The sequence below is a fragment of the Polypterus senegalus genome, chromosome 12 (assembly GCF_016835505.1).
Source record: "Polypterus senegalus isolate Bchr_013 chromosome 12, ASM1683550v1, whole genome shotgun sequence".
NCBI classification, from domain to species: Eukaryota; Metazoa; Chordata; class Cladistia; order Polypteriformes; family Polypteridae; genus Polypterus; species Polypterus senegalus.
The window spans coordinates 161207829-161222088 of record NC_053165.1 but is presented as its reverse complement, the minus strand read 5'-3'; positions in this window follow the sequence as shown (position 1 = coordinate 161222088).

The window sequence follows — 14260 nt, the reverse complement described above, 5'->3', positions numbered from 1 at the left end:
CCTTTTTCTATAGGAGAAAAAACAACTAAGCTGTGGTGATCTTATGTCTTGTGTTGATTGCTATCGTCCGTCGTTTATATATCTACATACACTTCCACACAGCCATCTTCTACTATCCTTATGTTATAAATAAATAGTATTATTTGATTTTTTGCAGTATGTTTGTTTGAGTTATCTGTTGAAGAGTAGCTTATGACCACATCCAAACCACAACAGAGAAAGTGAAAGTTAAAGTGGACGTTTCTGATTTATGAACCCCACAGCTCGAGGGTGTCGTGTCTAAGTCTCCCTTTCGGATTTCCTCCATTATCCAAAAAGACATCCATATCAGGTATGATAATAATTGAGCCTGGACACAAAAAAGGTTTGGGGCTGCCTCACGTATACTTGGAAAAATGCAAATTTGCAAAAGTAGCAAGAAAAAATTATCTTTACAGACGAGATTCCAAAATGGAACCAAGGTTTAGTACAGACATGGCAGGTTTAATAGATGGAGGGAGGAAGTGATGTCTTCAGGGCTGGAACCGGATGTGAAGTCTAAGGGCCCCGACAAAATTTCCTGCATTTGGTCTGCTGGGAAAAAAAACGAAAGGATCAATGCACCCTGCCACCCTCTGGTCCGACCGGGTATTACTTTCTTTCGAGCCCTTTACCTGCCTCCCAAGCACATGTGTGTGACACAGGTTAATGGGGATGGGATTCCAAATTGGATTAAGCATATTTGAGAATGTTATGGTGAAGAAATCAGCAAATCCCCCCAGCCAGGTGATGTCTGACATCACGCAAGTGTGAGAGCCGCGGTTGAGCGGGCATAAACTGTTTAAGATGTTGAACATGAGGTAGGAGTCAAGTCGCATTTCACTGAGCCTATCAAAACGCGATGTATGAGAGAACTCGTACCTCCGTATGCAGCCGCTTGAGACGCAGCCAGCTTGCTGCTGCCACATCTCAGTTACCTGCTACAGTGCTGCCATCTTGTGGATAGCCATAAATTTTTTTTTTGGAGGGGGGCAACAGATTGCAGAAAATAGTGCAAGAAATAAACAGTTTGGTCATCACAAAAATTGCTGATGTTTTGAAACAACAAAATTTGTTGCAAGATGAAAATGTGGATGATAATGACAAGATGGTGACAATCAACTGGATGTTGTGATGTTGCATAATGTGCAGGCTCTGGCGCAGACGGATTTTATGATTTGTCAAATATGCAGCATCCTGCTATTAAATTGTCCAGAAGTCGATGTGTCACCGTCTTTAACCACCGGCGCACAAGTCTCAGTGAACTGGGAATACACAATGTGTTATTTGTCACGTCAGTGAAGTCACATACAAATCAAACGTTCAGTATAGAATGAAGTGAAATGCTTAGTCGCTCAATTCCAGTGACTGTGACCTTAAGAAGAATCATAAAATAAAAATAACAATAATACATGAATTTATAAATATCAAATATCATACAATACAATTTATTTTTGTGTAGCCCAAAATCACACAAGAAGTGCTGCAATGGGCTTTAACAGGCCCTGCCTCTCGACAGCCCCCCAGCCTCGACTCTATAAGACGACAAGAAAAACATCCAAAATAAACCCTTGAAGGGAAAAAATGGAAGAAACCTCGGGAAAGGCAATTCAAGAGACCAGGTAGGTTGGGTGTGCAGTGGGTGTCAAAAAGAAAAAGGGGGTTAATACAATACAATACACGGAACAGAAAAAATCCTCAATACAGTATAAAAAATTTAAATTTTACAAGTAAGGAGCAGAATTTAACAGTAGATGATATCACATAACAGGATTTGGATTTGTTTGGAGTCCCGGAGACCTCATCCATTAAGCTGCCTCCCCCATTTGGCCATTCCACAGCTGAAACAGTGCTGGGCCAGCCAATCTGATGAAAGGACCCCTCTTTCCCATGATTCCTGCGATCCTCCATCAGGGATGACTTTACCTTAGGCAGGCAAAACAACTTGGCAGGTGGGCTGTGGCACCAAGTGCTACATTTGAGTACTGAGAAGAGAAACAGAATAGGTGAGAAGGGTTAGTAACCAATTCTAACTCTCATATTACTTCTGTTTTAGTGCTAATGACTAACAACAGAGATGCAGTCTGCACAGTTGATCAGCAGCTCTAGTCAGGGTGTGCTAAACTGAAGTTGTGCGTCTTCAACCATGATTTGAAAGCTGAGACCGAAGGGGCATCTCTTATAGTAGCAGGCAGACCACTCCACAGTTTAGGGGTCCTGTAACTAAAAGCTCGACCTCCCACTGTTATTTTATTACATTTTTGGAATCCTAAGCAGACTGGCATCTTGAGATCTTAATGTGCACTCTTGGTTTGTAAGTCATGATAAGTTCAGACAAGTAAGCCGGACCTCAGCCATTTAAGGCTCTATATATTAAAAGGAGGATTTTAAAAAATCTGCCCTAAACTTAACCAGGAGTCAGTGTAAGGATTTAAGAACTGGAGTGATGTGTTCGTATTTTCTTGTTCTTGTAACAATTCTTGCCGCAGCATTTTAGATTAACTGGAGGCTGTTTAAAGAACAGTTTGAACATCCAATGAACACCACATTGCAGTAGTCAATCCTACTAAATCATCAATAGCGATGTAAGTTTGAGTACTAGGGTCCCCACTGGAGGCCGAGTGATGCACATCTGAGCCCTATGGGGTGGGTGGGGGTCCACTTAATGACAAAAATTGACCAGAAGCTCTTAATGGGTCCACGTGAAAAGCATCCTCTGCATGCATGCACCCCCAGTCACGTTACATATGACACACGTCACTTTTTAATCCCCTTATGGAATGACCACCATGGAAGCCGTCTGAACTCCGCACATGAGTGAAATACAAAGCTGACACGTGAGAGGTGACAGTTACAAAGCCTGTGGTTATTACTAAGATGACATAACTTTTTAAAACAAGTTTGTTTTTTATCTGTTTAATTGTGAACATAAAAAAGCTGATAAGAAACTAAAATTGCTATTTTGTTTCTTTCACAAGCTGCAGAGGGTTCATGAATTGCTCCGCTGCGCATTTCCTGTGGTCTGCCTTATCTCTTAATTCATCGGGTGTGAAGGCAGCCATGGAGACTTTCCTTTCTGTTGACTCAGCAGCAGGAGAGCGTTGGGCATCTGTTCAGACACATGAACTGTGGCTTTCTCACAATAGCATTACGATCAATAATATGGGGATTTTTCATATTTTAAGAAACGTATCTGAATAAGGACATCACGTGCATGAAAAGACTTTGAGGTCAGCGCTCACCTCGGCAAAAGTCGCCTCTTAGAGAAACAGTTTAACTAATTTTTGAATTAATTCATCCATTCATTAAATTTTGAATTAACTATTTAATTAATTTAATTTTTTTATTTTATTTTTATCTTTAATTAATTAACTGATTTTTTTTAGAGTCATAACTGTATGGCTACATATTTATATTATAGTCCCAAATACACTATATGGGCAAATGTTTGTGGACACCTGAGCATCACACTTGTATTAGCTTGTTGGACATCCCATTCTAATAACCAAGGCCATTGATATGAAGTCCCACCACATACCCCCCATAATTGCCTCCACTTTTCTTTCCAGCAACTTTTGGAGTTTGTCTGTGGATATTTGTGCCCATTCAGCCAATAGAGCATTTGTGAGGTCAGGTACTGATGAGGACGAGAAGGCTTGGCGCACAATCGATGTTCCGAATTCAAAGTGTTCGGTGGGCTTGGCGCCGGCCACTTGGGTTCCTCCATGTCTTTGCGGACCACAAAAAGACCCTCCACAAACTGGAAGTACACAATTGTCCAAAATGATGTAGCATTAACAGGACCCTTCACCGGGACCAAAGGGCCTTGACCAAACCCTGAAAAGAATCTCTCCTCTACCAAACTTTACAGTAGGCCCCATGCAGTCTAGAAGTCCTGACAACCACCAAAACCAAATTCGACCATCAGACTGCCCGACGGTCAAGTGTGATCACCACACACTAGAGAAAGCGTCTCCACTGCTCCAGAGTCAAATGGCGAGATGGTGTGCTTTACACCCCTCCAAGCTGGTGCTTGCCATTGCATGTAATGATTCTAGACTCAGCCATGGAACTGGATTTCATGAAGCTCCTGACGCACAGTTCTTGTGACGATGATCCAGAGGCAGTTTGGAACTCTGTCGTGAGTGATTCCTCACGGGTTTGTTCATTTTTATGGGCTTCAGCACTCAGGGGTCTCCTCTCCGTGAGGTTGTGTGGTTTAACACTCTGTGGCTGAGCTGCTGTTGCTCCTTCTCAACTCTTCCACTTCACAATAACACTACTGACAGTTGACCAGGGCAGATGTAGCAGAGCAGAAACTTCACATTCTGATCTGTGGCAATGGTGACATCCTGTGACAGTGCCACACTTAAAGTCACTGAGCTCTTCAGCCTGACTCGATGTTAATCAATGAAGATGGCCTGGCTATGTGCTTGACTTGATGAAGCTGTTAACAATGAAACACCCGAACAGAGTCATTTGGAGGGGGGTCCTCATACTGTATATTAAAACATCTCTATCGATTAAAACAATTTTTTCACATGACTGTTTTTTTGGAACTTCCTTTTCATCTTTTAAAATATATTCATAGGTTTTCTGCCGATTCAAATATGCTTGGGTAGCATTCTGCAGTCCCCAAAAGTGCAAGCAGCACTGCCCTAAAGTACACATCCTGTTGAGGCCGCACTCACAACCCACACCCAAAATCTAGCATGTTGGCACCCAGCAATTAGAACAACAGGGTATTTGGAGATCACTGTGTGTGGTTTCTGTGTCTTGACAGCCAATAAACACTTAATCAGAACTAAAACCCACACTCTCATCCTTCTAGCTGTTTACACCCACCACAATTAATAAGTCCCCCTCAGGAAAGATGAAGTTCTGTGTGGCACAAACCTGCAGCATTGCGCCAAACAGGTGTCAGCCAAGTCTCAGTTTGCTGGACAATAGGCAAGTGACGTTTGCTAATAGAAATGGTCAGACATCCTCACTGTCCCTAAAGGAGGGTAAGCCACCCTGCTTGAATGGCCACACGCAGAATCCGTTGTTAAGAAGGGACAGGGAATGGATGGCATCAGGCCTGTGACAAGTGCTGGCTCAGACCTTCTACATTTTGAGGGCATTCATCTGGAAGGAGAGGTTGATGGTTACAACTCGAAGATGGAGAGTGAACACAAAGGTGACTTCATATCAGGATGCCACACCTATCTAATCATAGAAGTCTTTGGGGGGGGAAGGATTTTCACAATTTGCACTTCAAAGTAGGTGGGCCAATTTACTCCACTGAAGGCACAACATGTGGGCAGGGTGGTTCTCACAAAGTGGTAATGCGCATAATTATATCAGAGGTAAGAAGTGGATGTGTTCACTCAAATTAGTGTGGACCCATCCAACAAGGATTTCTGCCATACATCTAGAGCCACCTAGATAGGCCCTGGTCCATGTGACCCTGGAAGGGTTAAGCGAGTGTGAGAATATTATGTTACATTATATGGCCAACAGTTTGTGAACACATGACCATCACACCTACAGTATATCAACTTGTTGGACACTCGGGATGGAGTTAGCTCGCCTATAACAGTGATTTTGGAGTGTGCCTGTGGGAATTTGTGCCCATTCAGCCAAAAGGGTGCTTTTGAGGTCAGGTACTGATGCTGGACAAGAGGACCTGGCCCATAATTGTCATTCTAACTCATCCAAAAGGTGTTCAGTAGGGCTGAGGTCAGGTATCTGTGCAGGCCGTTCAAGTAGCTCCATGTCTTTATGGACTACAGGAGGTCAGTCATACTGGAACAGAAAAGGGCCTTCAACAAACTGAAGTGCACAATTGTCTAAAATGTCTGCTGTTGTATTAACAGGATCCTTCACTGGGACCAAAGGGTTTATCCCAAATTCTGCTATTATCTGTCCTCCACAAAACTTTACAGTAGGCACTCTGCAGTCCAGTTCGTAATGTTCTCAAGGCAGGCACCAAACCCAGATTTATCTACGAGAGCGAGATAAGTGTGATCCGTCACGCCAGAGTCCAGTGGTGGTGTGCTTCTGTGCAGCTGCTTGGCCATGCAAGCCCATTTCATGAACCCCCCCAGACACACAGTTCTGATGCTGAAACTCATTTGTGAGTGACTGGAGGTTCTTACGTGCTATGTGTTTCAGGACTTGGTGGGCCAGGTCTGTGAGTTTGTGTGGTCTACCGTGTCATGGCTGACCTATTCTTGCTCTTTCCATTTCCCAATAATGGCACTTAAGAGTCGATTAGTGGATTTGTGGAAAAGGTGGCATTATATGTGCCAGGTACCATTGTAATGAGAGAATCAATGTTATTCACTTCACCCGATTCCCATAGATTGTGCTTTTAATCAGGAAAATGTGATACTATTTATCATGACATTTAATGTATAATTTAGTATACTGTATATAATGATGTATGAATTATTTGATTGCATATTTTGTGAATCATTTAAAGCACACTACCACCCCCACCCGAATAGAATTCTTAGGAATTTCCTCATCAAGGAATGTCCATCAACTTTTGAAAAAATATGTATACTAACTTGCAAGAAATAGTAAAACAGAAAATGAAAATGAAAGGAATTGCCTAAGAGTCGAAACTGGCCATGAAGGAGACCGTTCAAAGGCAAAACACAATTGGAAAATCAAAAACCCAGTAGTGGGGATTCAAAAAACCAGAAGGACTAAATAATGTTCTATGAATGCAGGGAAGCAGGGTTAGTCTGTCAGGCTTGGATACCCCAGAGATGCATGGGGTGGCCTTTGTATCGTCGCCAGATTGACGTCACAAATGAGTGCACCCCTGGGAACACTGGGGTACATCTCCAATGAGATGGCAGAAATGGAAATTTAACACACACAAGGAACAAATCGGGCATCACAACAAAATGGGATAAAGTAATGAACTTTCTCAAAAACAGATTCTAGACACAATCAAACCCCATATTTGAATTCCTAGAGTCTCATAACCACATAATCCCGAAGATTGAAATGAGCTGCACACAAATGCACATTGTCACACATATGCGCTTATGAGGGAGCCAACAAGCCCCAAGGTGAGTGATATACCACGAGATGAATGGCCATTCCACATCAGTTCCACTTTCCTACTCAAAAAGATGACGTCATGTCTGGCTCTTAATGATGACATCACTTTCCGGTCCCGCCACGATGATGTCACTTCCGGCTTCTTCTTGATGACATCACTTCCGATAGATAGCAGTGATGTCATTTCCTGCCATATAGCATCCAGTCGACATTTATGTGTATAAATACCACCTTTCCAATACTGTAATTGGTCAATTGCTTCTTGACCTATTTTGATCACAATCTTCATGTCTGATGGACATCATATGGGGTAATTTTTTGAATCAATTTATTGCTTATTACAACATAAAGAATCAAAATGTTTTGGAGATCTCAACAATACACATCAAGGGTTTCTACCTGCACTCACTCGCCTCGTTAAGCCCATTTTATGGATTTTGGAGTCAGGCTGCCTAGGGTGAGGCCTGTTCTAAGGAAGCTATGGAAGGCCTTGGCCTGCTTTATGGGCCTTTTACATACCCCTTGTTATTTTTTATGCTCTCAAAACATTACATTGATTATAGCATCTAACTTATTGTTATTATTACAGATTAAAAAAATAATTTAACAATTAAATCCATAGTTAAAAACTCTATTTAAACTGTTACTTGTTTATCTATATTATGTAAGAGTGTATTGATTAATTGTTTTATGCTGTAGAAATAAATGTTGTTGAAGCAAGCCCAGTGGGATGAAAACGGTTCAGAAGCAACATTCAAAATTTTTGCTTCAAATTGTAAACCGCAGCATATTCTTTCCTTAATCCCAGTTCAGTGGTAATCGCACCCCCATGAAGCTGTCAATTGAGCAAAATGAAACTAACAGTTGGAAAGCAACACTTTGGAAACCGGGTTAGCGACACCCTTCTTCAAATAAGAATAACGAAGAAAAAGTGTTGTTTTCTTTTCTATATGTGGGTCTTGAAGAAGTTGATAATGCCCAGCAGATTCAGGAACTACAAAGTGGGTGCTGAGTGACTTGGAGATTGTAGAGAGAGAAGTGCTGCGGAGTTCAAATAGGCTGAAATCAAACAAGTCACCAGGGCCAGATAATATTATTTACCCATGAGTTCTTAACGATATCAGTGAGTACAGATATAAACCTTTGGCTCATATTTTTAGGAAGTCACTGCGCACTGTGGAAATTCCGAAGGACTGGAAAATAGCAAATATTATCCCGTTAATACAGAGTCTAACTGAACAGTAAGCATGGGTTCAGAAGAGGGAGGTCATGTTTTACTAACATGTTGGAAGCAACAAAATGATATGATAGGAGAGATGCATATGAGAGTATCTTGATTTTCTGATACGGTACCACAGAGTTTGGGCATCAAACTACGAGGAGAGTTTAATAATTGATCGACCCGAGTATGACATATTTGTGTCACAGATCTGAACTGGTTGATGGAGATCAGGATATATTGCGGCCTGCCACTCAAGCGGTTTGAGGTCTTTTCATATCAAGCACTCCGAGAGAGAGGATGGGAAACACATCTACCTGGGAGTCTATGTGGAAAGCGACAGATCGATCACATTGTTCCATCATTAAATTCCTTGCAAAGGGGCCAAAGAAAATTCATGAGTTTGAATACTGTGCATGATGGTAATGCATCCAAGTACTAGAAGGAAAAGGTTTGGACCAAGTAATTTAAATGGAGTTTTGAATTAAAGAAGCTCCCGGCCCTTCCCAGAATGTTGCATTCTATGGAGACAACTTCACAAGAAAAGTGGAGGATACGATTACGGGAAAGATCATCGTGTTAAGGTTAATGCTATAGTCCCTAAACTAGGCATGACAGCTGACACAGTTTCCACAATCATCCATATTCACTTGATGATGTCAAACGTCATTTCCCAATGGGTTCCCCAAGATGCCAACACAGGATCAGAAAGCATGTCATGAGAATTTCTACTCTCTTAGAGGAAATCCCACTGACATCTTCTTTTGGATTGTTACTGCACTACACTATGATCCTAGAACCAAAAACAGTCCATGTAGTGGAAGCTTAAGGGACCTCCAAGAAATTTTGCACACACTAGTCGACCAGAAACGTCATAACCAGAGTTTGCGCCACACAAGTCAACCATCACTGGACAAACCTACACATCCACAATGAACACGTTACTTTAGGCCATCAGAGAGAAATGCTGTGGGAAATCGTGAGCAGATGTGTTGCTGCTTCATGACAATGCAGAGTCCCACAAATTCCAAAAATCAAAGACTGCTATCAGGGATTGTGGCTTCGTAGATCTTAACCATCCATGTACAGTCCAGATTGGGACCCCAGTGATTATTTTCTTTTTCAAAACCTGAAGGAATTTTTATGTGGATGGAGACTTCCTGATGATAATGACCTCAAGGAGACAGTAATGGGTTGGCTGGAGGAACGAGATGAATCCTTCTGTTCTGGAGGGAATACATCACTGGAGACAAAGTGGACCAAGTGTGTTGAAGTGAAAGGTCTGTGGAATTACATGGACAAGTATCAAGGTGAGCTTGAACATCAGATGTTATTTTCATAGTGAGGTGAATAAATTATTGAACACCCCTGAGAAAGGAAGTGAGAGTTGAGGATGTGACGTGTAGGTGGGTACAAAATGCAGACGCTGCATTCACGTTCCACTGGAGAGATGGTAAATAAGAGTTTCTGAATCAGAAATACCACATAAATGCTCTACAAACTCCAAACTCTGAGTTCCGAAAAAATAAAAACGACCCAAATTCAACCGAGTTGTGATGCAACGCTGACCTTTCACCTTAAGTCAATTGAATAAAATTTAAAAAAATATAATCTCTTCAGTCAGAAGTGTCATGTTTGTGGTCAAGTTACATTCAGAGCAAAAAGTGATGCACATTTGATATGTTTAGTAGTTTCCAGGAAAATATACCGTAGACCAAATAGCAAATCAGCAGCAACCTCGCATTCCTCTGAATCGTCCGACCAGAAATTCACACAAACACATTGAAGTGGGAAGATGAAACGTCACAACTTGGAGGTCCAAATACTCAGATGGCGCAGCATAAATCATGAGGAAGCAAAGAGTTATGGAGAGAGAAACCTTCTCAGATCGCGGTGAGGTTAAGGGTGCTGTCCCTGCTGGGGCTGCTGCTATTGTTAATATACATAAATGGTGCAGATAGGAATATAAAAATGATAAGATGGTTAAGCTGATTGTTCACACAGAGAACCAGAGACACATGGAATAAATGACCAAGTAGTGTGGGACTTTATAAACCTCTGAAACTCAACTTATTATTTTAGAAGAATTAAGCAGGTAGGACTGGTAAGCTTTATTGGGTCAGATGGTCTGTTCTCATCCACATTGTTCTAAATGTTTTAAAGTTTGCAGATGATGCCAAGCTGGACGGATTCACCACAGAGGGTCTTGGGCGGCACACAGGCTTGGGCAGATTTGTGGACAATGAAATTTAATGTAAGTAAATGTAAAATATTACTCATGGGGAGCAGAAACGTTGAATTTGAATACAGTGGGAAGTCTGAAATTTGAAAGTACACCTAATGAGGACTCATGGAGTCACAGTGGACAGAAACCATTAAGAAGGCTAACAGAAAAATCAGGGTATATTCACCACAGTGCGTGGAGTACAAGTCCAAGGAGCGTATGCTTCAGCTTTATCACACACTGGTGGGGCTTCATCTGGAGAACTGTGTGCAGTTTGTGGTCTCCAGGCTGCAACTAAGTGATAAGAACATTAGAGCAAGTGAAGAGAAGAACTCGTATGCTGATTCAGGACTGCAGGGTATGAGCCATGAGGAGAGACTGAGGGAGCTGAACTTTGTTAGATTAATAAAGAGTTAACATAATTGAAGGGTCTAAAATTACTAAAGGAATTAATAGTTAGACCACGGCTGTTTATTTGAAATGAGTTTGACGACAGCATGGAGACAACGTTGGAAACTTGTTAAGGGTAAACTTCACACAAATGTTAGAAAGTTTTTCTGGTCACAGAGAACAACCGACAAACGGAATGAATGCGGTGGGACCTTCAAAACTCAACTTGATGTTATTTTGGAGAAATTAGGCAGATACAGTTGGCGTGCTCGGTGGACTGAATGGTCCATTCTCATCAAAACTGCTCTAATCTTCTAATTCATTCTTTAATGTCTTACGATGTTTTAAGAGGTCTCATTTTTACAAGGTTCCTTAAATGAAAAACACGCAGGCCTTGCAATATGGTTCATGTACAAATAACAGCCTTCTGCCAATTCCTGACTTGTGGGGCCAAGTGATCCAAGTTTAATTCTACGACATGTGCATCGGGTGGGGGGGTCACCCTCCAAGTTCTTCACAGGTAGGTGATATCACCCCAAACCGAGAGGGGGACACTGCCTCTGCTAACTACCTTGTCTCCTCTATGTTTGACAGCACAGAAAGACCACCCAGCTCCACCCCTTACAGTCCCTGGGCCTATAAAATCGAGACCACCCTGAGGAAAAAATCTCACTTGAGGCTTAGGCAACCAAAAAGAGGAGCTCCAGACATTGACCGAGAGAACAAAGATTTGACCACCTGATTGCTGAGGAGCAAGTTTTATTTTATTTATATTATTGTTAATAATGGCATTGCGTACGTTGTTTTGTTAAGTAAAAGGAGATGGCCGGCTTTGCACCCCAAATGCTGCAGTTGTACCGGCCCGTTATTCCATTTTTTTCCTTCCCCAAACAACAACTAAGATTTTCATTTTTCTTGATTTAGCCTGAGAAAACGACTACTCGTCCATTCTTAAATGTTAGTAAGTCACTGGACACTTGAGGGGCAACAGGCGCTGGCTTTGGGGGCCTGGCCTCACTACCTTTTGGCCACATCATAACCCCAGTCCTGACCTTAACCATAGCATAACAATACCTAAAGGCTCCATAATAAGTTAAAAAAATATTAAAAATATTAAAAAATTACATAAAACAAACAAAACTACAATAGCATTAAAACAATGGGAACAAGCCTAACATTGGAATGAGTCTTCAGAGAGTCCTGAGGGATTAATGGCATTTTGCCACCAATAGACATGCAGTTACATGTTCTGGCTCTGCCAGTCTCCTTCTCAGTTGGCATGAGCAGGTGCTGGAAAAATGTCACCTCTTAATGGCTTGGGTGGGGTGGGGTGGCTTGGGGTGAGGGACAGGAAAAGTTTTCTATTTTTTAATGTTCATTATAGTAATATAATATTTGATTGCAAAACAACCATATCACCAATACAAACCCCTTGCCACGTGGGGGGTGTCACCCCATCAGCTGACTTTAGAGAAAAGAAACTGAACTTTCAATCATTTGCTTACTGAACTTGAGCAATAAAAAGCAGCCATTCTTTATCAGTACTCAGACGACAACCCGAAACCACCAGCCCCCTAACTCAAACCAAAAGTGACACATCCGCACAGCGTACACGTTCATCTGGCCAAAACTACGAGGAAAAAATAAAAAAAGCAGCCTTGGCACTTTTAGTTCTTGTATACGTTGTGGTGTAAAGTGCATGACCGGTGGTTTTATTTTCGTTTCGAGTCTGAACAGTTTGTTCAGTAAGTGAATTGAATTTCCTAATTTTAACACATATGGATGTTCCACGTGGCGCATTTTCATTTTTGCATTGACATTTAGAAATAAGTCGTCCTGAGGATCAAAGAACTTGCTAAGGTAGTTGTGTGAAGTTTCAAACGACTACAATTGTAGACAGTCCGCATTTTGTATGCTTACCTTGCATTACATGTATAAATAGGAAGTCACTGTGCACTGGAGAGATTCCAAAGGACTGGAAAATGGAAAATATCATCCCATTATATAAAAAGGGTGACAGGGCAGATCCAAGCAACTACAGGCCAGTAAGCTTAACATGCATCACAGGAAAATTAATGGAAGGAATTATTAAGGATAAGACTGATCTGAGTTTGCAGATGATACCAAGATAGGTGGACTAGCAGATAATGTGGAATCTGTTATATCATTACAGAAAGACTGGATAACATACAGAATTGGGCAGATTTGTGGCAGATGAAATTTAATGTCAGTAAATATAAAGTATTACACATAGGAAGTAGAAATGTGAGGTTTGAATACACAATGGAAGGTCTGAAAATCGAGAGTACACCTTATGAGAAGAAGTTAGGAGTCGTAGTGGACTCTAATGGCGCTTTTCCACTGCATAGTACGGCACGACACGGTTCAGTTCAGCTCACTTTTGGGGGGTTTTCCACTGGGAACAGTACCTGGTACCTGGTCCTTTTTTTAGTACCACCTCAGCCGAGGTTCCAAGCGCGTCGAACCGTTACCAAAACGTGACGTGTAAACTCTGCTGGTCACTGATCGGCCGGAGAAAATCGTCATTACTGCGTCACTGGCTATTCTTTTCTTTAAAGGTACACACACGCGGAAGTTTGTGTCCCGTCTCTCCATCGCTGGACGCAGTTTGTTGCATAAGTGGATGAATGTTTCTTCAGACATTCGAAAGTTCTCCAGCCACTGAGTGTTTGTAAAACCGGGAACAATCACATCCCACCACTCTGAAGCACGGTTAAATGTCCAAACAGATGGTCTATTGCAGCGACTTTTTTGCAAAATGTGGAAGATCTGTAATATACAGAATCAGCATTTTAATGTTACACTGGCGTTAAGTTCATTTTATGCTTTGCAACAGTGATATAAGTTAGCTAGTGATGTGTTTTTTTTTTAGATGCTTACCCTTGCGCGTCGTCGAGCTAAAGTGTTGTCGTTGTCTGCGTGTTGTTGTAAAAGTTCCACGGTGTCACGGCAGTAGACGCGGCGCAACTATAACGGCACGTGAATAATCCCGCCCACTCTAAAGCGGTACTAAACTGCAGTCGAAACGCAAACCGAGCCGAACTGAGCCGATCCAAGGTGAGCTGTACTGAACCGTGCTGTGCCGTACTATGCAGTGGAAAAGCGCCTATAGCTATCAACTTCCAGACGGTGTTCAGAAGGCTAACAGAATGTCAGGTTATATAGCGCCTTGACGTGTGGAGTACATGTCACAGGAGGTTCTGCTCAGGCTTTATAACACACTGGTGAGGCCTCATCTGGAGTACTGGGTGCAGTTTTGGCCTCCAGGCTATAAAAAGGACATAGCAGCACAAGAAAAGGTCCAGAGAAGAGCAACGAGGCTGAATCAG